The following is a 24,230-nucleotide window of genomic DNA, read 5'->3' as shown; positions in this document are numbered from 1 at the left end:
ACTAGAAGTCTTCTTTTTCTACCTGCTCAAAATACTTTATATTTTCCAAGCCTTTCATATATGTGAATCCTTGTTTTAATGGTGAAGAGAAATATGTGGAGCTACAAAGCTGTGAGAAAAGAAAGGGACTAAGTGGTACAAATGTTGAAAGCTTCTGGAGATGAGACAGAGTTGCTCAGCAGTGTTCATCCAAAGCAAAGGACAGAGCAGTGCTACAGTGGTTGTTGATTACCCACACAAAGACTATTGTGCTTCCATGGTATAGTATTCTCAGAGGCTCTTTTTTTTTTTGTCTGTTCATTGCTATTTGTGCCTTTTCTCTAAAAAGAAACAACAGCGTTCAGTTTCTTAATATTTTCTAATGGTCCTTTTTCACTTTAGGAAGCTTAAACTTGTTTTGATTGTGGATGACTCATTGTCTCCCATTTGTTCCTCCTACCCACAGTTTTTCTGTTGAGTGTGGGAGATTTTTTCCTGGAATATAGTAGCCACATGTATTTGAATTATCATATGCCCCGGAACCTGTTTCACTGTATTTTACTCTTCAGAAGCTATGAAACACTTTGTAGTCAAATACTTCAATTTGCTTGGATGAAAGACATCAAAGTGCAGAGAGTGTTTGTTGCTTAAGCACTCAGATAAATTCAGAATTTCCTCACAGAAACAGGAAGCATCCCAATTCTCATGCCATCTTTGTTGGAATTTGTAGGCTGGTGCATCATAAGTCCCTATCTGACTGTCACCAGAGCTTAAAGGCCAAATCATAACAATCAGTAAAACATGACTCTTAGGCTCAGAGCCAAAAAGTGGACATTACTAGGTTGTTTGCTTATCTAGGAGATCTGGCTCATTTTCAGCTGCAGTCGTTTTATAGAAGATGGTATCATCCTATATAGCTAATGCTGGATCTGATTATTGTTTAAAACAAATTCATTGCTTGATCCTAGTAAGTCACTGTTATGAGTTTTTAAGCACAATAAAAGATAGGATTCGCTTGCCTTGTGGTGTTCCACTTGAATCTCCAGAAGTTCACTTTAGTCTCATAGGCCTTGCATGGCATTTGCCTGCTCTGTGCAGATCTGTTCTACGCCTTTTGGATGTCTGGAGTGGCCATTGCAAGCTGTTGAGCCATCAGCTGCATCTCACTGTAAACATACAGAAACTTTTTCTGCTAACCACTTACACTCTTGGCATAGTTTGAACAACTTGGGTTCAGGATTTTGACAAGAACAAAATGAGTCTATTGAAGGTAATGGAGTCATTCCCTAGCTTTAACTTTCAGAAGTGTATTAATATTTTACATTCATCTAACCATTGTTTTGGCCAGACCACAGAGTAGAGGCACAGGGGAATAAGCTGAAAAGTTCTCCGTGGTGTAGAGACAAAATACATGCAAAAATTACTGCAGCTAAATTTGCAGTATCGGGTAATTACACTTTACACCGCTGGCCATTCTCAAATTCTTAAAATTTTTTGTTACTATTCTTAGTGTGAAATGTTTTGTGCTTGGTCTTAGATTGACTGAAATAAAGGGAAAGGAAATACAATGCATTTCTTGTAGATTCAGATTACTTCTGTACAGATCCATTCATGTGAGTCTAGATATTCCTTTTTGTTTAGAACATGAGAAGTTTTGAATATTTTAGAACTTTTCCTATAATTTGCAGAAGCATTTAAGGACCCTTCTCTAACAGGTAACTTTTTATTATGAAAGTTATTGTACAGTTCATAAATTAGGGTGCTCACTGAAATACTAACATTATTTCTTACGGTATTGTATTTGATTAAAAATGAGTATATGAAAGTTTCATAGACATCTCTTCACCTTTTAGGTATTTAAGTAACTTGTTAAATTGTTAAAGAAAGGTGATTACACTTCTTTGATTGGAGGTTTTTGTTTTGACAGAACAGGTACAACTGTCTGGTTTCATCATGTGCATACCCTACACATCTCAAATCCTGATAGGGCTAAAAAACTGTTACCCTGTCAGCAGAGCAGAGAAATGCAAAAATCAGTTTCCCAGAGAGTATACCCTGCTGTTCAGTTTTCATGACAATACTGTTTGTATGTGTATTAACAAGTAAATACTTGGTCTGACCACATGCTCAAAGAGCAACAGGTTGTGGCAGGAGCTATACAGGAAAAAAAGGTACTGATAATTTTTGTTGTTATGTTTTGATTGAACAAGCTCAACATGAAAACGGGTATAAAGTAACCCAAATTAGAGAGCCTCCCTTCTTCCCACTGTAGAAAGGTCTGTAAAGTTCCTGTGTTTTGGGAGGCTGGCAAACCATTTCTCTGCTAGAGGTGGAAGGAAGGCACTGCTTGAACTAAAGCATTTCCACATCTCTAGAATTTTTCCACTTGGTTTCAAGATGGCATGACTTAGCCAATCAGATGGGCAATTTTCAGGCCAGAAGGTGGTCTTCCCTTTAGCAAGTCAATTAAAATACACATCCCTATCTTGGTTTTCCTTCCATGGAGTCTATTTATACCTATCCATCTATTCATTACTAGAGGCATAATTGATCTTTTGTCCCATTTTGAAGCTTGTATGCACCTGTCTTACAGCTTCATAGCAAAATCAATTATCCTTCTGGCTACAGATACATCCTGGTGCTTCATTAGGAGTTTGTCTGTGCAGGCGGAGTCCTGCGTGTCAGAGTGGCACCACCAGCTGATGAATGGGGAAGTCACAGCAGCTTGCATGCTCCTGCTTGTACCTGGTATCACATTGGTGTGGCCACTGACAGGGTTTTGAGGAGGTCTGGTAACAAAAACCAAGAAAAGAATACCTGAAAACAGCAGTTGTAGATCAGAAGTCCTTGTATGTAGATAGCATGATGTAATCACTCAAAATTAATTTATCGCAAGTCATAAAAAATAATGTATTACACATTCCCTCGTTTTTAGAAATCAAACTTTAATTACTAAAATTAAATTAAAATTATAAAAAAGCAATTTACAGAATCCTAAACTATTCTGTGACTGCTCAATTGTGAGAGTACACTAAGTCCTGAATTTTATCAGTGGTCTAGTTTTTCATCTGCGATTTTTGACAATGTTATTTGTTAGAAATAATGGAGTTTTATATGTAAATATATACAACCCTTGGTCCAACTTGTATGGGTTTCTTGCATGATTTAAGCTACATTGTGATGTCATTACCTCCCATTAATTGTCAAATTGCCTAAAATTGCTTTTCATTTAACCTATTTGTCCTTTTATGTAAATGATTTAAGTTTGTATGTCAGTGTGTGTACCACAAACAGGTAAAAAAATATCTCCATCTTCCTAAAGGTGAAGTATTTTCTTCTCTGGCAAAATTACCCGATAGAAGCAAACCAGGCTAAAGCTTGCACATCCTTTGCAAAGCCAGGCTGGGTCATGCGCAGAGCAAAGCCAAGCAGTGAGGCTGGGATTGTATTGACAAGAACAAGATGAATGGCCCCCTGGAGACTATGGGGTTTGTCTGCTCGTTTCCACCACCTTTTCATCCTTTTGTACCCCCTTTCAGTTCATATGCAGATTAACTCAAACCAAGTCCACGCTAAATACTCTTTTTCACTTTGGTTTTGGAAGGTAGGTGGAGGATCTAAATATTTATGAGGCTTTTTTTCTCTGGTTTATGATGCACTCTTGTTGAACGTTGAGGAATTACGTTAATGAATGCATGCCTGCACACACAGACACAGAAACCAGGCAAAAGGAAAAAAAACACACAAAGCATTGTCAGCTCTAATGTCAGTGCTTACTAAAACAGTTCCCATTAAAAAAAAAAAAGGGAAAGAGATTTAAAATCCATTGCCAGGAGAAAAATAAATTGTATGGCTGAGCACAAAAGAAAGAACAAAGTTTCATCTTTGCTTTTCTCAGCTGTAAATGAAACTCTTGTTTCAGCTCTGAATAAAATTGAAATAAAACATGTTAATGAGAGCTTGTCTGAAGTCTTAACTAGATTTGTGTTTTCAGTACTAAAAGACCGAGCTTCAGTCCTGTACAAATTTCCTTTAACACCAGTGGTAATAAACATGGTATTTTTTAGTATGATACAAGGTGCAATTAAGTATACTTTAATTAGACTTCCAAGTCAGATAATTAAATGACATTGGTTTTGCCATGATTTTGCTGAGTTCAGTACACTTATTCAGAAGACTTAGTTTTTATGAGACAGGATTTTTATGAAAACTGAACTTTTTTTTTAATAAACAGAATATAATGAGATTATAGCAAGATATACTAGAATATTAATCTATTTTCCAAATGGTTAGTTCAAAACTAACACAGAACATTTTTTGCATAAATGGCAGAGTAAATGTCATTAAAATTCTAGTACTGAAATATGGGCATATTAATTATTTTAATACTGCATTGTCAAAAAGAGTTGCCTCTTCAACTTATAATTAGCTCTGCCTTCCATCCACCCCTTTTTATTCTCCAGTACACACATGGCTGTGCCAGACAGCACACACAAGTGGGACAGTAAATTCTTCTGCATTCAGGAAGCAAAACAAGAGATTTTAAAATGTGCTTTTGTGCTATCATTTAAAAATGTACCGAAGCAATTGCAAAATAGTAGCTCTTCAAGTGCAATAGTATTTCTCTGTCTAGACTCAGTTTTCCATATTAACAATATGTATATTTGAAGTTCATAAAACATTGGCCTAATAAATATGTTTATTTTTTATGGTACTTTGTGTTCTAGGTATTCAGTTTCATATGTAATTAAATCAAATAAAGTTCTAAACTTACTGGTTTTATCTTAAAACACTGATTTTGCTATTTTCAATGATTTTGCCTGTGTTACCCAAGGGTTAAGTGAAACAACTTTGTTTAGCGGATCCCAAAACAGTAAAGCTGTATATGACCTAATAAAAAAATAGTATTTAACAATTGAAATTACATTACTTCTGTTTAATTGGTTATCCCTTAGCCTAAATCTTTTGCCTCTTACTTTTTTTTTCTCTTAAGTCTACATAGCTAGTTGTGACCACAGATAAAATATTAAATATTGCTGAAGTACTTAAACTCCTTGAATGTGAATTTAAAATAAATAAATCTCAGTTTTGTCTGTCAACTGGTGAGATTTCAGATATACCTGAATTTCTCAATCCTGGGCAAATTGAAGCACTTACACATGACCTTAGGTAAACGTACTTGTACACCTGTATAACGATGTGCCTTTTTTTTCTCTGGGGGTGGATTTGCAGGAAGGGGAAGCAGGACTTCCTTTTATGTACAGCACACAGTGGACTAATAGGCAAGTGGAAAAAAATGCATCAAGCTGGAAAATGTTGGAAGAAAAGAGCATCAGGGAGATGACGTACTTGACTAAACTTTGAAGAAGGAGAAGGGGTAGAGACAGGCATAGCAAAAAGTTTTTATATGGAGGACTGTAACAAAAAAACCCAAAAGTTTAGAGAGTCCTTGGCTTGAGCAAGGATTTTGGGGGTTCCCTTTAGGCTATTAACATTCCCAAAGAGAGAAAATTTAAAAATAGCGCACTATTTTAGCTACTTAGCACAGCTAAGGTCCTTTTTGGGATGAACTATAGGCCTAATCCAGGCAGCAGGCACATCAGAGTCCTGTAAAAGGCTTTATTTACAAAACCAACTAAATACACACACATACACAAAGAAAAGAAAAGAAAAATCCCTAAAGCCAAAGAGGTTGTAGTGCCCAGGAGTGCCATGTTAATGCTGAGGAAAGCAACTATCTCTGCTTTTCCCAAAAGGAAATGTAACAGGAAATCTTAAGAATGGACAAAGATCATAAGCTTGAGCTGGGCATCATCCATATGTGCCTGTCAGCTGCACCTCCAGCCAGCACGCTGATGGTGAAGACAAGCTGCCTTCTCCAGGCCCAGAGGCTCATGTGAAGGGCTTATGTGAGGAGCCAGAAAGTCTAGAGCAAGGGGACTTGTGGCCTGTGCACTAGCTAGCTCATTCGTTAAATAGAATATTGGATATAAACTAGTTACCTATGCTGTGATATTTGTAATATGTAATTACAAATTACCTTTGCTTCTTCGTCTCAAACCAATCTGCATCCACAGATTTGTAGCCTATTAGAGCAATCTCTGCTTCCAGAAAGTGAAAACACACAAATTCAGCTGTGAAAATACAACACTGATGCTTTCAGTGCATTCTTAAAGGCCTACCTAGTGATATTGTGCCTTTTGCTTCAGCCGTTTCTCAATTCTTCAATTCAATTTCTTGATCAGAGTCCCACAACAGATACAGGCTTTTGGTCCCAATGCAAAATCCCTACTCATGGAAGGGAAAAAAAAAAAAAAGTAATGGAACTGGTTATAAGGACTCAAATTACAGCATCATCAGGATTACCAAATAGGTTAAGATTTCCAACAATAGAAGCTCCCTTTTATTTGTTTGTACACTCTACATTCTTTACTATTTTTCCTCTGAATTTCTTTAAATTCAACAATCACAAAATAGGTAAGGATTAAAAAAAAGAAAAAAAACTAAGAAATCCACAACACACACTGCTGGAAATTGTAGGTAAGTTCTTTTAATACTCAACTTTTGTGGTGAACTCCAAAAATGAGCAATATTCCTTTTTCCTGAGGCTGATTCTGAAGCATTGTCACATATCTGAAGGCTGTGGGGTGTAGCCATGTGTTTTCAAGAAAGTTCTTTCATGGGTTCACCTAATCTTGAGGCTGAGATCTTTCCAAATGGCATCCTGCATAAATTTCCCTTTTTTTTTCCTTCCCAAAAATAAATTGCTAAATCATAGCATTCTAAATGGAGTCTGCCACCTGCCTAAGCTAAGAGAAGTCTAGCTGTCTCCATACTAGTGTGACAGAGTCATCTCACAGATGGGAGGTGTGTCCCCATGGGTGGCACTGAAGGAAAAGGAAATCTGAGAAACATTTTTTTGTTTGTTTTTTTGTGAGTTTGATGTACAGGATTACAGTATATGTCTTGATTTGAAAAGACAGGTCTTTGCTAAGGAAGGCAGGAGCCTTTCTTGAAATGGAAAATTTCTGAATTATGATTTTGAAATTAAGGGGCTTTCAGGCAAAGATGTGGAAGTAGGAATAACAGTTCTTTATTAGTATGTATAAATAAAAAAAAGCTTAATAGGAAAATCAAAATAAAATACAGTAGTACAAAAAAAAATCCACTGACAGAGTCAGAATACAACCTGACACCCTGTTGGTCAGGCTGTTGGTAGCACTCTGATTAAATGGTGGCTGCAGTGCTCCTGCAGTGACAGATGTGGTTCTGTTGAAGCAGTGATCCTGTAGAAGAGTGTAGTTTTCCTCTGAAGGTCCAGTGGTGATGTAGAACTGTCTGGTTTTCTTTTGGGAATCCAGTGGAAAAAAGATGGCCAAGGTGTTCCAAGTCTCAGATCATATCCAGGTAGGAATGCTTGGCTCCTCCCCCTGGGTGGAGCATCTGACAGTGGGATGATGGAATTTATCAGTCATGCAATGAGACTCAGTGGCCCATTAACAGAAGATATCCCCCTGGAGTTTTGAGGGATGGGGTATGGAAGAGATAAGAAACACTGCCCCAGCTGGTTTTAACAGATGGTAATAGAAGACATACTTCTCATTACAGCTTGCCTAAACAACTGAATTAAGTGTGAAAAACAAAAATTCTCTCTCTGTACTCACAGATGCCTGAAATTCTGCTGAGAGCTAGACCTAAAGCTCATAGCAGACAGAAAGGTACAAATGCTGAAGCCACAACTACCAAAGTGCTTTGAGATCTAGCAGATGTCCTTAGACAAGTTTCTCAATGGCAGGTCTACCAAAAACCCCAACAAAACAGGTCTGCAAATTTTCTCAAGCTATGGGTGATGCTTTATTCTTCTCAGATACAGAAGCAGTGTTCAAATTCATAGTTCAGATTCATAAGCACAGTTCTATTAGGACTCCCCAGCCAATTTATTTTCCAGAAATATCCTTCAGACACTTAATCTTCATTAATTAATTGATGAGGGAGCCTGAGCCTACCTCTAGACACAAAGATTTGCTACCTTGGGCACAGAACTCCTGTAGGGCTTAAGTGTCATAGCAGAAAGGCTTTGAGATGCTGGTAGAATAAAACAGAACATAATTCCTTCCTCTTACACAAATCAACTCCAGCTTGCTTCACAAATCATCAACAGGTTGGTGGTTGCTCTTCAGGCAAACAGCTTCCAATATCAACAGTGCTGATCTAGGAAAGAGGAAAGTGGGTTTGGGAGAGTTTTATTCTCCAAGCACAGTATTGTTCTTATCCTGCTTTCTCCTGTTTGAATTTCTCCATGCAAAGGGGGAAGGGCAGAAGAAGAGGCTGCTTTCCAACCTGTTACTTTTGCCAGCCAAATCTTCACACTTTATAGATACAGAGGGATTTTTTGAAAGGCAAAAGATGATACAGGCAAAAGTTGCAGACTTATTTGAAGAACAGAGTAAACCGAAGAGCCTATACTGTTATTTTAATAATTAATATTCCATTTCAGATCATAATAATTTGCCTCCATTACATTTCTGACATTTTTAAAGCAAGAACCATTGCTAATTTGTCAAGGATTTCTTTGTAAAAGTGTGAGAATTGTTCTTTTAAAAACTATCGAATATCAGGAATTAAATAAATGAAGTTTACAGAAACCTCAAGCATAATTTCTTCCTAAAGATCATTTACTGTTCCTAAACTGTATGGAATGAATTTGTTATCATGTTTGCAAATATAAATGCTCAAAAATTGAGTATTAATTGCATGATATATTTTGGGAGCATTCTAGAAGTTTATAATTGAATCAGCTATCTTTAGCTTTTTTCATTTGTCAAAAAAAAACATGTTATAGCTGCAAACTAATCAATTAACATTTTGTGATATTTGTCTGAGGAAGATAAAGGGGCTTGTTTTGTTCTTTAAACACTGCCTTAGTCACTTTACTAGAGTGATTTTTAAGAATAATGTCATCTGAATAAGGGTAATGATCTAGAAAGACACTGAAATGAGACAAAAGCAATTTGAATTTAATGTCAGCTTTTGATATGGATTTTTTTCTGCCTCTCATCTAAAAAGTTTAATAAACAGAATCAGGATCAAGCTGTGACCATAGTGCTGCTCACTCTGGGCTGGCCATGTTTACACTGTTGATATCTCATCCAACACAGCCGTGGCAGCTTATCAAACCGTGCCTGGCAAGTCTTTGGGAAAGTGTTACTTAGCCTTGGGGGAAAACTGTCCCAGAGCTCTTCTGAACAGCAGTGCCACTGGGATGCACTCCCCGGCACTTCTGAATTTCCCAGTGCACCTGTAATTCCCAGGAAGTTGATCAGAGCATGGGACAGTTCTATCAGTAAGTGCCCCTTTAGTGGGGAATAACTATTTTTTTCTTTCTTCCTCTCCTTATCTGCTACATCTGCTTGGGCCATGATATCACTGGAAAAAGTAATCTCTCCCTATTATGTGTAAACCAGCTATTACAGGCAGCTCACAACTTTAATTTGAAGTTATTACATAGTATATTAATTAGAGTAGCAACAAAGAGATTGCCGAAATTTAGAAAAGTCTGATAAAAGAAAATCTTTCTCCCCACACAAATATACATCAATTTCTGTAAGTGTAAATCTGTCAGTATACTAACATACAGTAGATGCATGTATATATATTTTTAAATATACTGTGTAAAAGAGTTCTGCATTACTGTGTCTCTCTGCCAGCAGAATTAAGATAACAATCTATTACACAGTTTTTGACAGATACATTATAGCTAGTTACATAAGCTTATTCTTGCATTATGAATGGCTCCTCCAAAAACCTGGGCATAGGCATATCATGTGATATTTCACTCAAAATTGACAGTATTTCACAGAGGAAACAAAGATAGCTACTGTCTGATAATATTTTAAATTATATTTCAAGATCATTACATGCCATATCATTTAAGTGATAGCACCAAAAAACCCTGCTTAATGAAGGGTGAAGTTTAGGAATAGAGATGAGGGATAGCACAAGAAAAATAGAACCCATGCCTGAGACAGGTGTTTTACTGGCTACATCTTGGCAGTGAATTTCCCTCTAACGCTGGTAGCTACACATGAAGCAAGAAGGTAGTTAAAGAAACAGCAGAGGATAAGAGTACATGCACAAAAAGGAACCTTGCACAACACTGCAAGACAAAGAAAGCCAGCCTTGTAAATTGGAAACCAGGAATTCAGAAACCTAAAAATGTGGTTTTCATTTATTTTAATAATCACGGTTCCAAGTAAAACTGGGTGAAATAGCCATGAAATATGCAAAGTAGCTGTCTAATCACACATCAAAATGGCAATCTACAAATACTCCAGGCTTCTTTTGGATTTACTAGCTCCATCAAGAGTGTGCATTTAGTACCAGCTGTCAACATTTCCAGGAACAAATGTATTAAATAGATATTACAGTGTGGCAGAATTTCCTCAGCTGATGGTAAATTATGTGACTTTGCAAACTGATACAGAACCTCCTCCCTTGGTCCAGGGAAAGGAGCAAAATATAAGTGATGGAGCCAAACACTTACTAAGGCCCTTCAGACCTCATTAAAGTCAAATTGCAGGAAACATTTAATATAAAATATGCACAGCAACACAACCTTAATTAGACACTCGCATCTCTCAAGATATCAATAAATGTTTCCTTTTTGATAAGTCTGATTTAATAGACTGTAATAGCAGGAATGTTTCTGAAACATCATTCAAGGAAGTGAGAGAAATAAACAAGCTCAAACATTTAAAACTCAACACCAATTAGCAGACCATTCTTTTCAAAATAAATCTGAATTTCAAGTTTATTCAGCTTTAGTCAAACACAATAAAGGCTTTGTTTTTAGAATAATTTGTTTTGAGACTTGAGAAACAGCTTCTGGATGTTGGTATCTTCATTCACAGAAGGCTACATTAGCAGCAAAATGTATTGGGTGCTTTAAGTTTTAGCAGTGAATTAGAAAATAAATGTAAAGACAATCTCCCCACCTTGAGAGGTTTTGTGTGTGTTTCTCCTTACCTTTGGCATGAAAGAGAAACTGAGAGGTCAGAAATGTGATCTTGTCTTTTTCAGCTGCCTGGTGACAGCACCATGTTCAGCTTGACCATGTGAGTTTTCACTTGGGTTTCATACCTTAGGGAACCTTGAAACAAGAAATGCACAGCACATATGTTTATAGCATTTTCAAGCACAGCAAATTCACAGAAGCACTTGCACTCCCTTTTGGCCATCTACACCACGGAAAAGTGGTGCAAATTGCTTAAAACTCCAAGAACAATACTCCAATATCCTTTCTCACAAAAGGTTTCTTCTCTAATTCAGACACAGAGTGTTTGATCTGTGTTGAATGCTGCTTGCTGGTTGTATTTCAGAGGTGATGACAGAAAGAAAATCTCTCACAAAGATAGACTTGCAGGAAGAAATGAGGACCCACCGTGTCTCCAAGCACATGACAGGGCTGGGGGGAAGTTTTGTGTCCAGAGCCAGTAACAGGTGTGAAATAGAGACTTTGAATCTCACATCATACCACAGCTGTTCTGTGAAGAAGCCCAGGGCTGCAGAATAAGGAAATCTCCTTACTCTAAAATTATTTTCTTGCCAGCAAGGAAGAGAGGAATGAGTATTTCTACATGGGTGAAACCTGTGAGAACGTTCACCTGCATCTTTACTGTACTGATATTACTCGAATTTCTCAGAATGATTTCCTAAGTATCAGTGGGCTCAGCTTTCCTCTGTGAAAACAAATGGGCTCAGTTATTCTGCTGCCATGGGATGTGAAGCAAATAATTACCTTTGTTCAGGCTCTTGTAATTCAGAAGTAAGAATATTTGAGCATCAATGCAGTAGTGGATTTTTAATGCAGTGAGTTCATGAAACCAGGTAACATTTTTGTTCTTTACACTAGAGAGAAGATCCACCTGACATCAATGAATAACTTGATTCAGTGATGCCAGGATTTCATCCCTGATTTTCCAAAACAATGATTAAAGTTACAATATCCCCTTGAAAGGAGCTTTCCTTAAGAAAAAAAACAAAAAAAAAAAAAAAACCAAAACAAAACAAAAAAAACAAAGGTAGAAAATATTTTGCATTCCAAAGATTGTATTTGGAAGGTTTTAAAATTGTCTTATAAACAGTGTCTGACATGTACCATCAAAAGGAAAGATTTCATCTGTATTACTGTTTCTGTTACATCAGCTATTTAAACATGATGAAATAAAAGACCCCAGAATAAGCAACAGCAGAAACCACAGATCTTAAAACACCAGAAATCTTCACAATATCATTAATTGCAAGTAAACTGAGTCTCAAAGTCAGCATTTTGTATTTTTTCATGATATGACTACCTTTTATAAACAGATGTAAAAATATAAAACACTTTTTAAAAAGTTAACAAACATGTAAATATGAACTGGGGCATTCAAACATATTCTCAAAGAAGATAATCAATTTTTTTTTATATATACTGCTATATTACTGATTATAGCACATCAAAACCCTCTGCAATTTAGCACTGGTTTTTGCTGCAGTAAGTCACTGGAAGTGCCCACCAGGCTGTCACAGTGTGCTCAGTGAAAGAGGCAGGATACTACACAATGTCCTAGCAGGTAGACTCTTTTAAATAATTTGTACATGGTGCTGGACTATGTGCATAATTCCCTCCAATCCACTAGAATGCTGAAGTGGCCAATTCATAAGAGGGTCTTTGATGATGAAGAAGGATAGTGGGAGAAAGATGCTCTGTCTCAGGTACTTACTCCTGATCTCTATTCCTCATAAATATTGGAGGGAGAAGGCTCTGTTGATGGAACATTTGTTTTCTCAAAGGTAAATGAAAAAAAGGAACATGCAGAGAAGACATCCCCCAGGACCAGAATGTACAAAGCTTTCTTCTGCATCTTCCCTTGCCACCACCCCAAACAGGTCGAGTCTTCCAAAATTTAAAAAACACTGAAATGACTTTACCATTTCTCAGAGAAAACCTCAAAAAAAAAAAATTTTTTTTTTCATTTACTGCCAGAAAAACCTAAGTATTCATTGGTATCTAGTGATCCATTTAAGGAAATAGAGTGAACTGCAACAGAAAGAAAAGAGCAAACTAATGCTGTGTATGCCAGATCACCTGCAGAAGAAAGCCTTTCCCAAAACAAGGAGGGAAACATTCAGTAGTGCCTGTGGGATTCAGGAGCTATAGAGAGAAGGAAATGACTTAGCAGATAGCTTTGGTGCCTCTCAACATCGGCAGCAGAAAAAATGTAACATGAGAGTAGAAAAACACAAAGAACTGAAGCAAAGAACAAAATGAACCCAAGAGGAATTCAGAGGGTGGTGGCAAAGGGCACTTGTCCTGGATGGGACAGAGCAGCTACAGTAAGGAGGTGATAAACAGAGTGCCAAAGGCATGACGGCATGTGCTGTGGAAAATAAAGTTTGTAACTGCAGACATTTTAAGAATGCATTCATTCACTGAATAGAGTGCAAGGCACACAAGCACACAATGTCTGGAGGGCCAGAGAACTGCTCCTCCCTGAAAAGTTAACCCACTTTTTCTTTAAAAGTTACTTTGTGTTTTTGTGTTGGGCTCAGATACTGAAACTTTCTCTCTGTTTTAATACTGTTGTGCTGACTAGAAAAATTCTATAACTTTCCAAATGATATTTTTCACCTGTGCTTCTATTACTAGCAAATCTGTAAATAAAGTTCTTGAGACTGGATACTGCATATAGATTCAAGTAGGTCACTAAGAGAAATGGTAACCCTCTATCCTCTGCTACTGGTTTGCTTATAATATTGCATTGATTACTAGACTTAGCATTCTCCCACCTATAAAGTGGGATAATATTTCCTTGCTTTTCCATTGCTTCTGTTCCTTCTTCTGTCCCCGCAATACACTTTTCATACTCAAGTTCCATTTTTCCCCTTACTTTAATCTTCCACTGCCACGCTTACTTCAAAAATGGATATCCTTAGCTTTTCTTAATTTGAACTTACTGCTTCTTCACAGTTCACCTTCCTTCTGCCTTTAAGTTCCAGGTGATGTCTTTAAAGCCTCTTGTGTGGCTTAAACATCTTCCTTGTTCCTTTCACCTGCTACTCCAAACATGTAACACAGGCAAATCTACTCAGTTTGCTGTTCTTTCCATATGTCTCACAAGCTCTGACTTTCTAAGCTTTCTGCATCATTTCTTTCCTGCCTAATTACCCAGGCTTGTCCTATGGAGCTGCTCTCCTTGAGCCATTGGTTCAGTCAGCTTCCATGCACCACATGTCCCCTTATCCTGTGTTAATATCCACCTTTTTCTCTGGCTGGTACAACCAAAGTGTATATTTTGATGCAAACAATGATAACATTGTTTGCATCAAAATATCAAAAAGTATTGCCTATTTTGTTGTGTTGTGCAGACACACGAAGGTTTCAATTAGCCTGTAAGCTTGTCAGGACAAGGATCTTTCTTGCCTAACCTAGAACGGACCTTTTAAACACAAATGCAGAGATTTTGGCACCATCTTACTTCCAGAGGCCTTATTTTGTGGAAAGTAGAGCTCAGTGCTTCCTCTCCTCCCCCATCTTCTCTCTGCTGTCCCTCCGATCCATTTGGATCTCCAGGCATAAACACAGTTTCACCAGAGTTGTTTTGCAGCTCTCTAAAATTGCATCAGACCCAAAGAAATGTAGAGGTTTTTGGGGTGACTGTTTCTGCCTGTTGCAGTAACACATCCTGCTGGCTGCTGTGCTGTAGTGCACCAAAATTTAAGTCCCTATCTTACCCCAGCTACCTCTACTACAGAGTACAGTTAGTGGAAAAGTAAGGAGTACAATTTAGGGGGAATATATGCCTCATGTTATCCTTCTACAAATGCTTTTTGATCTTTCCTACAATTAAAATTACATTTTACTGTCTTGACTCATATGTTGGGTGTTTCTCAACTAAATCTTGTTACAAAATTCTGTGTCTTTGTATCACAGACCAGAAGAACAATTAAACTGGGTTGTCAGTCATGTTATGAAATGGCACTTTCACTCTCAGTCTTCCATTCCACTATTCAGGAAAGTCTGTGTCTTGCTCTACTGAATACTGAGAGAAGGAATTCAGTGCAGCATCTACATAAGCAAGGATTAGAGCTGTAGTTTGTATAAACGTATTACACAGCAGTGCAAAATGAAGGCATAATTTAAATAACTTAGAACATTTCTTTCAAGGCATACATTACACTTAAACAATTTTTTCTGCCAATATTTTTGCAAAAAGTTGAATTGCTTATTATTACAGCATCAAATGTGCATAAAATGGAATCCCAATCCCATATTCAGTTTCTCTGGTTTTCCAACAGCATTGCTCCAGTATCCCTCCCAACCGCATACATATTACTCCATAAGAACAGATGGAGTTTATGCACAACTGGCTTTTTTTTCCCATAACGAATCGAAACGAGCAGCCAGACAAGACAGAAATTTGCTGAAATTCTGAATTCTTTCTGCAAGTTTAAAGTTTTTATAAGTTATCATTCATTGATTATACAACATCCATGCTCACAAGCATCTGTTGGTTGCATATGCGAGTTTAGACAAACTCCTTTTCTTATACTACTCCGGAAAATGAAACACAACTTGATCAAAAAAGAAATGCTGCAGCAGCTGTTTGCAGGATGAGCTCTCTGCCCCCCTCTGAACTGGGGCAGAAGCAACTAGTAAGAGAGTAAGTACCATATCATGCACACCAAGAAATCAGGGACAGATATGATAAAGCCAAATTTTCCCATCTGGGCAGAAACAAGGGGAGTTATGGCTGAGATTCAGCTCTGGCAACTTACAGGAAGATTATGAGCAGTTCATAATAAGCAGAAGTTTTTCTGGCAACTGTTTTGTATGTTTATGCAGATAATCTACCCATTTGGAAAAACTGCAGACCAGGTATATTTAAAGCTCCTGAAACTCATGGATTTATTCCTAATCATTGGAAGACATGTTTATACATCACAGATCTTCATTAGCAGAGTTTTAGCTCTCAGATTTCTGCCTTCAGCCTCAGCTACTTGCTTCAGTCCATTCAGCTCTGTGAGCACTGGAAAAGATGAATAAATCCTGGCTTATATTCTTTCCTTTTCCTGACTATCAAAAGTTCAAATCCAACCATTGAACATGCAACATTTACTTAATGGCATGCTTTGTTAAGGAGAACTGTTCAGTCCTTTTGAATATGCCAAAAACACAGGAAAACAACTTTAAAAAATTTAGGAAAATTACTCTGACTCATTCAGTTTGTTTCCTTTTTTCCTACTGTGATGAGACACTGGGCTGTAGGAATGGAGGCTTCCAGGAAGCACTAGGGTATTCTTGCCACCATTAAATATATAACTACGTTGGGCTATTTTTTTCCCCCAGGTTTAGAATCACTAGTCTTTTAGGTTGCTTTCCCTAAAGGTGGAAGGGAGGAGCATGCTAAAGAAATAATAGCAAAGTCAAGAAAATATCTGTCACTGAAAAAAAAATTAAATCCCACTAATCCAAACAGCAGAAAGACAGACAGACAGACATTAATTTAAATCTGTAAAAGAGCTGCATTCACTTGTCTTCACACTTTCTGATTTTATGTCCTGAGCTGAGAGCACATTCCTGCAGTTCAAAACTTGGCACATTTTTCCCTTTCTCATCTATGCTGCCTACTTCAGATATCTTCTCATTTCTACTCTTGTCTGAGCCTAGTCCTGGCTTCAAACTTTCTAAGTATCCCATCTTTCTTTTTAGAAAGTTTTTCTTATATGAATTTCAAGCCATCTAATCAACACAATGATGTTAAACTCACATGGACTGGTTTTCAACCAGCACTTAAAGTTCACTATTTCTGTTTCAGACCTGAAATTCAAAAACATTTTTCCAAAAATATCATTTGGTCTAGTAAAAGAGATTTATTTCCTCTCTCTTGAAAGGAGCTATTCTTTTATAAGAGTATAAGAGCAATACTCTTATGAGTTATTCTCTTCTTTTGGTGAACACTACCACCAGTATGTCTTGGACCCAGATTTTCTGTTGCTGTCCTGTGCTATATATTGTATTTCTCTAATATACATTGTATATTACTCAAAACCAACACCTTGACTATTATAAGAATTTTTTCAAGAATGCTCCTCAAATAACAGTGCTGCAGGACATCAGTTTTGTCAATGTTTTGCTAAAATTTGGTACAGCATTTTGCTTATCAATTGTGAAATAATGGCTTATTTAGGACCAGCTTGATCCAAAAAAGCACATTCAGAGTTTGTATCTAGATTTTAGAAAACCCTAAAGTTCAAGGCAGCCTCCAAAGTCAGGGTGTACATCTGTATTTTCACACTCCCCCCAGCACACTGTAGCTCCTACAATACAATACAACAGGATTAATGGCTTCATTTCTAGCCAATTTATTTTCTAATTCCATCTGGCTTCATTTTATACTTTCACAATCCAGTGACTTTGTTGACACTGCAAGACAGGAGTAAGTCACATACACAATGTTGTGTTTGGATGCTGCAATATATTACAGAATTCAGACAGAAATAGAAAATGGCAAAGCATGTGCAAAAGTCATCTCATAACTTTGCCAAGGCACTCTGGGTTTCTCCTAAGCTGGACAGTATTTTACTTAAACTGTTGCAGAATATGCATCAGTATTTTTTTGTTTCAGATAATGAACATGGTCTGCTAAAAATAATGTTCCTATTTCAATATAAACAAAGCACAGCCTCTATAGCTTCTACGTTTAATGCATTGTAACATGTAAGGAGGATGGAGAGAGATTGGAGAAAATTTGCTCAGCTTCTGTTTCTTGACTTCCAAGATCTTCCAAGGTCTTTTACAAATGAATGAGGGAAAAAAAAAAAAGTCTTTGTATGTAGAATCTGCTGGGTGCTAATTTGACATGGCAATGAGATGAAAGTTGGATTCATGCTAGTTTCAACATCAGAGGATTGGAATGCAGCCTACTTAGCATAGAAGTCAAACAATTCACTGGCAATAGATTGCTTTCCACTTCTAGATCTGCTAAATAAATAGAAAACTAATTAACAGTGTAGTATGGCAGATGTAGCAGGCTAGAATTTCATTAGAGCACTGGCTGAGAACTGAAAGAATCATGAAGTCATTATATGTCCTAGAGTGTAGTGAATCTTTCTTTCCGTCTTTTCCATGGGACAGACAAAATACTACTTGTGTGCCCCCTGCATAAGAATTTCCTGATACATTTTCACTTAAATAAGAATCAAAGTATAAGCCCTTGAAATTCTACAAGTATTCATTTCCCATAAAATAGCTTTAGTTCTGTAACAGCAGCATCACATCTCTTTGCCTTGTGCGTTTTGGTTCAGCTACTTAAAACTTATTAAATATGTTTTCACAGGGTATTTTTTGTTTCATTACCTATGTTTGTTTTTCTCTGATGAAAAATGATAATAGGTTGTATTTCCTGTAGTGTTAAGAACAGGGACCACACAAAGCAATATCTATACTCACATTCTGAAAGGAAAAAAAAAGTTAAAGTATTTATTTTTAGACTTTTCCCCATAAACACACATTAAACTGAACTTCCTATATCCAGAATTGCATAACCAGATTTGGCAGTATTAATTAACAATAAAAGTAGTGTTTTGCCCCATAAGAATCAATAAGATAATTATGTTACTTAGGAAATGGTAGTCATATGATTTTGCTTTCAGTGCATAATGAATAACATTAAGTTCTGTGCAACAAAAAGGTTTTACAGACCTAACCAAGCCCTAGGACCTGTCTGAAATTCTTCCAGGAAAGTGTGATTGAAGTCCTGTAGCAACTACCTGCTCTTACTAACTCTTAGGGGTATGTATATATGCTTGCAAACACATACACATTTCATCAAGTACGTGAATTCTTAGGCAGTATATTCCCAGGATGTAGTTTTGGGCTGGCATGCAGGAAATACCAGGACCATTTCTGTATTTTAATACTTAGACCTTGGAATACTTTTGCTACACTTCACATAGCTTCATTCCTAGGCAAAAAAATGGATTAAATGTCTTTCAAGTGTCCATTATAAAGCTAAGTGCTGTACATAAATATGCATGAGAGGTCATTATTGCCAAGAGATGATTCTTAAGAAGTTCAAGTGTCTCTTACTAAGACTTTCCTCCTTGTTCTATGGCAGTGAAGTGAGTATTCAAAGGTGTAGTTGCATCTCTAGAATCTGATTTCAGTGTTTTTTATTTCTACCCCTTCTGTTTTCTTGCAGGGTCTCCCAGTGATCAAACATACACCCCAGATACCCCCAACAGTGGGCTGGAAAATTACAGGGATGGAAGTACATCTTAGGGTTTAGCTGCTCCAGGGGCCTAGCTGGGATCTCTATCAATCCCTAGGAACAGCAACTCCTGCCAGCAGACAGGTGGAACAAACACACTCCACAGCCTTTGCTTTTAGGCACAGCAGAAGCCAGCTGGAGAGTTAGGGAAATGTCTTGGATCCTCCTCCTTTTTGCAGCATGCATCTGCCAGCCTTCTGCGCCCCATGTTCCCTGGAGCAGGTGGGCAGTGTGCGTAGTGGCACCACTGCCCTGCTCACCACCACCTTGCCAAACAATGGGGAAGTGCAGTGCAATGGAAAGAGCTGTCGTGGCTGTGATAATGAGGCTGAGGAATGCAAACATACACTCCAGGTAAGTTTGGATTTCAGTCTATTCTTTGACAAGGTAAAAAACCAAAAAAAGATCACGCACTGAGTGTATTTTGACACGATTATAGCCTGCTGGGGGTTTTTCCAGCATAGCTAAACACTGACATTCCCAGCTGTCTTAGGTTACAATGAAAGATGTAATCAGAAGTATGTATTCCATTACCAGCTGCTAAAAACAGGTTCAGTCAGCAGTGTTCTTTATCTCTTCCACACCCCATCCCTCAAAACTCCAGGGGGATATCTTCTGTTAATGGGCCACTGAGTCTCATTGCATGACTGATAAATTCCATCATCCCATTGTCAGGTGCTCCACCCAGGGGGAGGAGCCAAGCATTCCTACCTGGATATAATCTGAGACTTGGAACACCTTGGCCATCTTTTTTCCACTAGATTCCCAAAAGAAAACCAGACAGTTCTACATCACCACTGGACCTTCAGAGGAAAACTACACTCTTCTACAGGATCACTGCTTCCACAGAACCACATCTGTCACTGCAGGAGCACTGCAGCCACCATTTATTCAGACTGCTACCAACAGCCTGACCAACAGGGTGTCGGGTTGTATTCTGACTCTGTCAGTGGTTTTTTTTTTTTTGTAGTACTGCATTTTTATTTTCCTAGTAAAGAACTGTTATTCCTACTCCCATATCTTTGCCTGAGAGCCCCTTAATTTCAAAATTATAATAATTCAGATGGAGGGGGTTTACATTTTCCATTTCAAGGGAAGCTCCTGCCTTCCTTAGCAGACACCTGTGTTTCAAACGAAAACACCAGCAAGTGGGAGCTGCATAGAACCAGCATCTGACTCCAAATCCTGGGCTAGACTCGTATCAAACACTATTTTTAGCAGTTCTGTTGTAGGCACAGGATACCTACAGTGGCAGGAGCTACACTTGTCAGATGCCATATTTATGGGTATTTCCCCTTCCCTTTGTGCTTTTTTTCCACAGTTTTTCCAGTGGGGATTTTGGCTCTCCCACATGCATTAGCTTGGTATTATGTTCTTCTAGTTGCACAAACCTTTCCAAAATGCTGATCAAACCTGCAAGTGTTACAGTGTTTTGTCATTTTTTGTTTTGGTTTGGGGTTGTTCTTTCTGAAAACATGTGGGTAGAAGTACAAAACATGTATTCCCAGCCTTTACTCAAGTGCAACAGGAAAGCCTGTGCTCTTCTCAGCACAGGGTAGCCTGGAGAAGGTGACTACATGATCCCTGGTTGTTGCTGCTCCTTTTCCATCAAGTCAGTCACATCCTCTGTTACAGATGGCTGGTTTGTAGATAATCTAAAGAGAAAATAGGTCATTCACTCCTGATCATAAAGCTAATTTACTCCCATGCCTCTCACAAATCTCAGTTTCTATCATACAACATGATTAAAATAAAAACTTGTAATTATTTTTGTTTCAGTGTTTTGTTTATGATTTCAATTGCTTTTAGTAACCTGGTGTGTATATCCCCTCAGTACATCTAATTCCAGAGCCATGGTTCAACTTCGGAGTACCCCGGTTCTTGCTCTCTGGTTAATGCATCCATTTCTTGAGTTATTGCCTTTGCATTGATCTCTATTGACTCAGTTAAAAGACCTTATCCATGTTTCCATTTCTGTGAGGGAGACATGCTTGCATTATGGGTCCTTTATTGGCAGGGTTATCTCTCCTGTCATAGCCTTCGTCTGCAACGTATTTTACTGATTATTTTTCATGAGTAATCCTCAGCAGAGGCTGCCTAAGAGATGGAACAATATACGTGTCTGACGCTCTTTGGTATTTTGCACTTAGCTAATGAACACACCCATGCAACGCGGGGCCTGCTGCCTTGGACCTACTCTTCAGTGCTAAGGAAGGCTGTAGCCAAACCAGTAAATCTATCCAGGGCATGGAAGGAACAATAACCAAAAGTATGCACGTTAGTCCAACAAAATTAAAGCTGCAGTAAAGATTTGATAACAGCATCTGAGAACAGCAAGGGAAAGAGCAGAGGAATGGCTGGCAGAAAGTTCCCTGCTCTTTTACAGCCAGATGTTAAGTGGAGGCTGTGTGCTCAGACAAGAAGCTGTTTGGAAACAAGGGAAATGACATAGTGTCAGGAGGTTCACTTCCTCACACAAAAGCAGCCTGATTTCCAAAAACACCCCAGCCCTTTGCTAGTGAAAATGCTGCAAATGCAGCAAAAGTACAAATAGATGCTTTTTTTGTCAGCTCAGCAAAAAGAAAAAAAAAAAGACAGGAAGAAAAGAAAAGATAGTTGTTTTGTTGTTTTTTTTTGTTTTTTTCTCAGCTAGAATCACCAGTGTTTGTGTTCTAGGACTGCAGTGTTTGCTTGACAGGCTATGGGCTACCTGTTAGAGGGGAGGACAAGCCCCAACAAGGTGGCTCTGTTTCCAAAATGATCTTTGGAGAGCTTGGGAGCTCATGCCCAAACACTTACTGTGTTTTAAGGAAATGAAATTCTGACTCCCAAAAATAAAAAAGGAGAAATGAATCTGACCAGCTTTACATTGATTTAGCTCTCTGCCGGTCTGTGGCATGTTTCAAACACCAGCTCAGCTGCCTTTTAAAAAGAAAATTAGAGCTGGGGCAAATGATGGCTCAGCAGCTGGGTTTGCCTGATAAATACCCATTAGATGCATCAGCCTCCAAAAACCTCTAAGTCAAACAACCTCTGGAATTTTAAGCTTCCTCTTTCCCCACCATCTTCCAGCTTCTCCCTGACAAACAATTAATTTTAAAACAATATGTCCCTAATCCAATCACTGTTCTGTATGGTCACCAAATCACAAGATGAAACAGATCCTCCAGGGAAAACTCATGTCCCTGCATTGTCAGTAATGAATGGAATTATTTCATGCTTCACAATACCCTTGAGGAGAAGTCATACCAATTAGCATAACTGGGCTTTTCTTTTCACATGATTGAAATTAATGAGAAAAGAGGAAAAAAAGAAGGGGAAGAAAGGAAGATGGTGTGGAGCAGTGCTTTATGATGTATTTTGATCTATAACTTGGAGATGCATGACTGTCTTAACAAAGCCCAGCCCCTCAGAGGTAAAAATTGCCTCAGTACTAAGAAATTTGGTCCAGTTTTGTCCATGTCAGTCCATCAGGAGTAAACCTTATTTCAAAATGAGATTTGTGCAATACTTAATTGTAGGACTGGCCTCATGTTGACACACAGCGTGTTATTGCCCGAGTTCACTAGGGGTAAAGATCTCCTACAAGAGCAGCCCACATCTTCTGATGAAAGTATAAGGTTGTTACTGTGAAGGTTTAGACAGCGTGGAAGAGTTTAATGCTCAAAGAGGCTTTGCAGAAAAGCAGCTCTGGTATTCCTTCATTTCTTACTACCTACACACTGAAATACAAAAAAAATTGCTTTGAAGATAGGTAAAAGCCAACAGCAGTTAGGTTAGAAGTTAGGATCCCTTATTTGCTTTGTCACAGTTGGGAGGTAGTATGGATTTTGCCAATGTTTTGGGGGCTAGATTTATGAAAACAGGCATGAGAATGCAGTTGGCAGCTGATGGTCTCCCTTGTACCCTGGTCTACATATCATTTACAGTAACAAGCTATTCCCAGCAGCTCACTATAAGCATCTCTCTGCAGTGTCTAACTGGGATTGCCTCCATCAACACAGCAGCATTCTGTGATCAGCTCAGGGGTATCAGCCTTTCCTCTCTGTTCATAAAGGGGGTGCAGAAAATGTCATTGCCTCCTTTTTGTACCAAGGTCCTGAAGATGATTCTTCAGAAACTCCTCTGTTAACTGCACTCCATTACTCCCCTCTGAAACTTACCCACTGTCATTTCCCCATCAGCCAAATAATTTTCTGTCTCAGAGTTCCCTTTTTCATTCTCAGGTCATCCAGTTTCACCAGACATCTACATTTCCTAAGCAGGAGAACTAAGCATTTCCTTTATCTAGGACTAAAATTCAATTTAATCAAAGAAAGATATCAGTCAATCTGGCTTAATCTACTGTGGTAAGCTGAAATCTAGCATTTTCTTCCAATTTCTCCTACCTCCATGTATCTGAATATTATTCCCTTCAAAATTTCTTCTAGAGATCTACATGCCCTGAAGGCTGCCCATTTTCCATTACTTACTGCCCTTCTGCCCCTCTCCTTCTGCAGATGAATGCTGGAACCCAAAACTTCAATATTAACATGTTCAATCTTACACACTTTCCACGTCATGCTGAAATATGAACATCAGCAGGAGGGAACCTGGGCCATGTAGGACAGACTTGCTGGGCCCAGCTCTTGTTCTCTCTGTGGACCAATTGCAACACAAAAATTAGAAAAGCTTTCCTTAGGAGGAATCCAAAAGACCTAATTCAAGAAGGTGTCACAGAGGAGACCTATGGGCTGAGACACCTCCAGGAAGGGAGGGCAAGCTTTGAACTCAGTGTCCTCACATCCCAGCCGCATGCTCTGATCACCTTCTTGACAGGAGGTTGCAACAAGTCAGCTGAAAGGTGTGCCTGCAGCCCAGCTCCAGCTGTGCTCCTGTTCCACAGCAAACACTGCATGGAAAGAGCCACTGAACCACCCTGTGTCACTGGGGATCTGC

At 38.3% G+C, this 24,230-nt stretch overlaps 1 long non-coding RNA gene across 1 annotated transcript; it reads left to right on the top strand.

Annotated features, from left to right (window-relative positions):
* The first annotated feature begins 7,361 nt into the window (after positions 1–7,361).
* Positions 7,362–20,141, top strand: LOC107201568. The gene is made up of 3 exons (XR_001520254.2): positions 7,362–9,322; positions 19,224–19,646; positions 19,968–20,141. It is a non-coding gene; the product is annotated as an uncharacterized LOC107201568 (long non-coding RNA).
* Positions 20,142–24,230: the final 4,089 nt, after the last annotated feature.

This window comes from Parus major, chromosome 3, assembly GCF_001522545.3.
Source record: "Parus major isolate Abel chromosome 3, Parus_major1.1, whole genome shotgun sequence".
Classification (NCBI taxonomy): domain Eukaryota; kingdom Metazoa; phylum Chordata; class Aves; order Passeriformes; family Paridae; genus Parus; species Parus major.
Note: the sequence above shows the minus strand (reverse complement) of the source record. Positions and strands in the feature narration are given on the sequence as shown.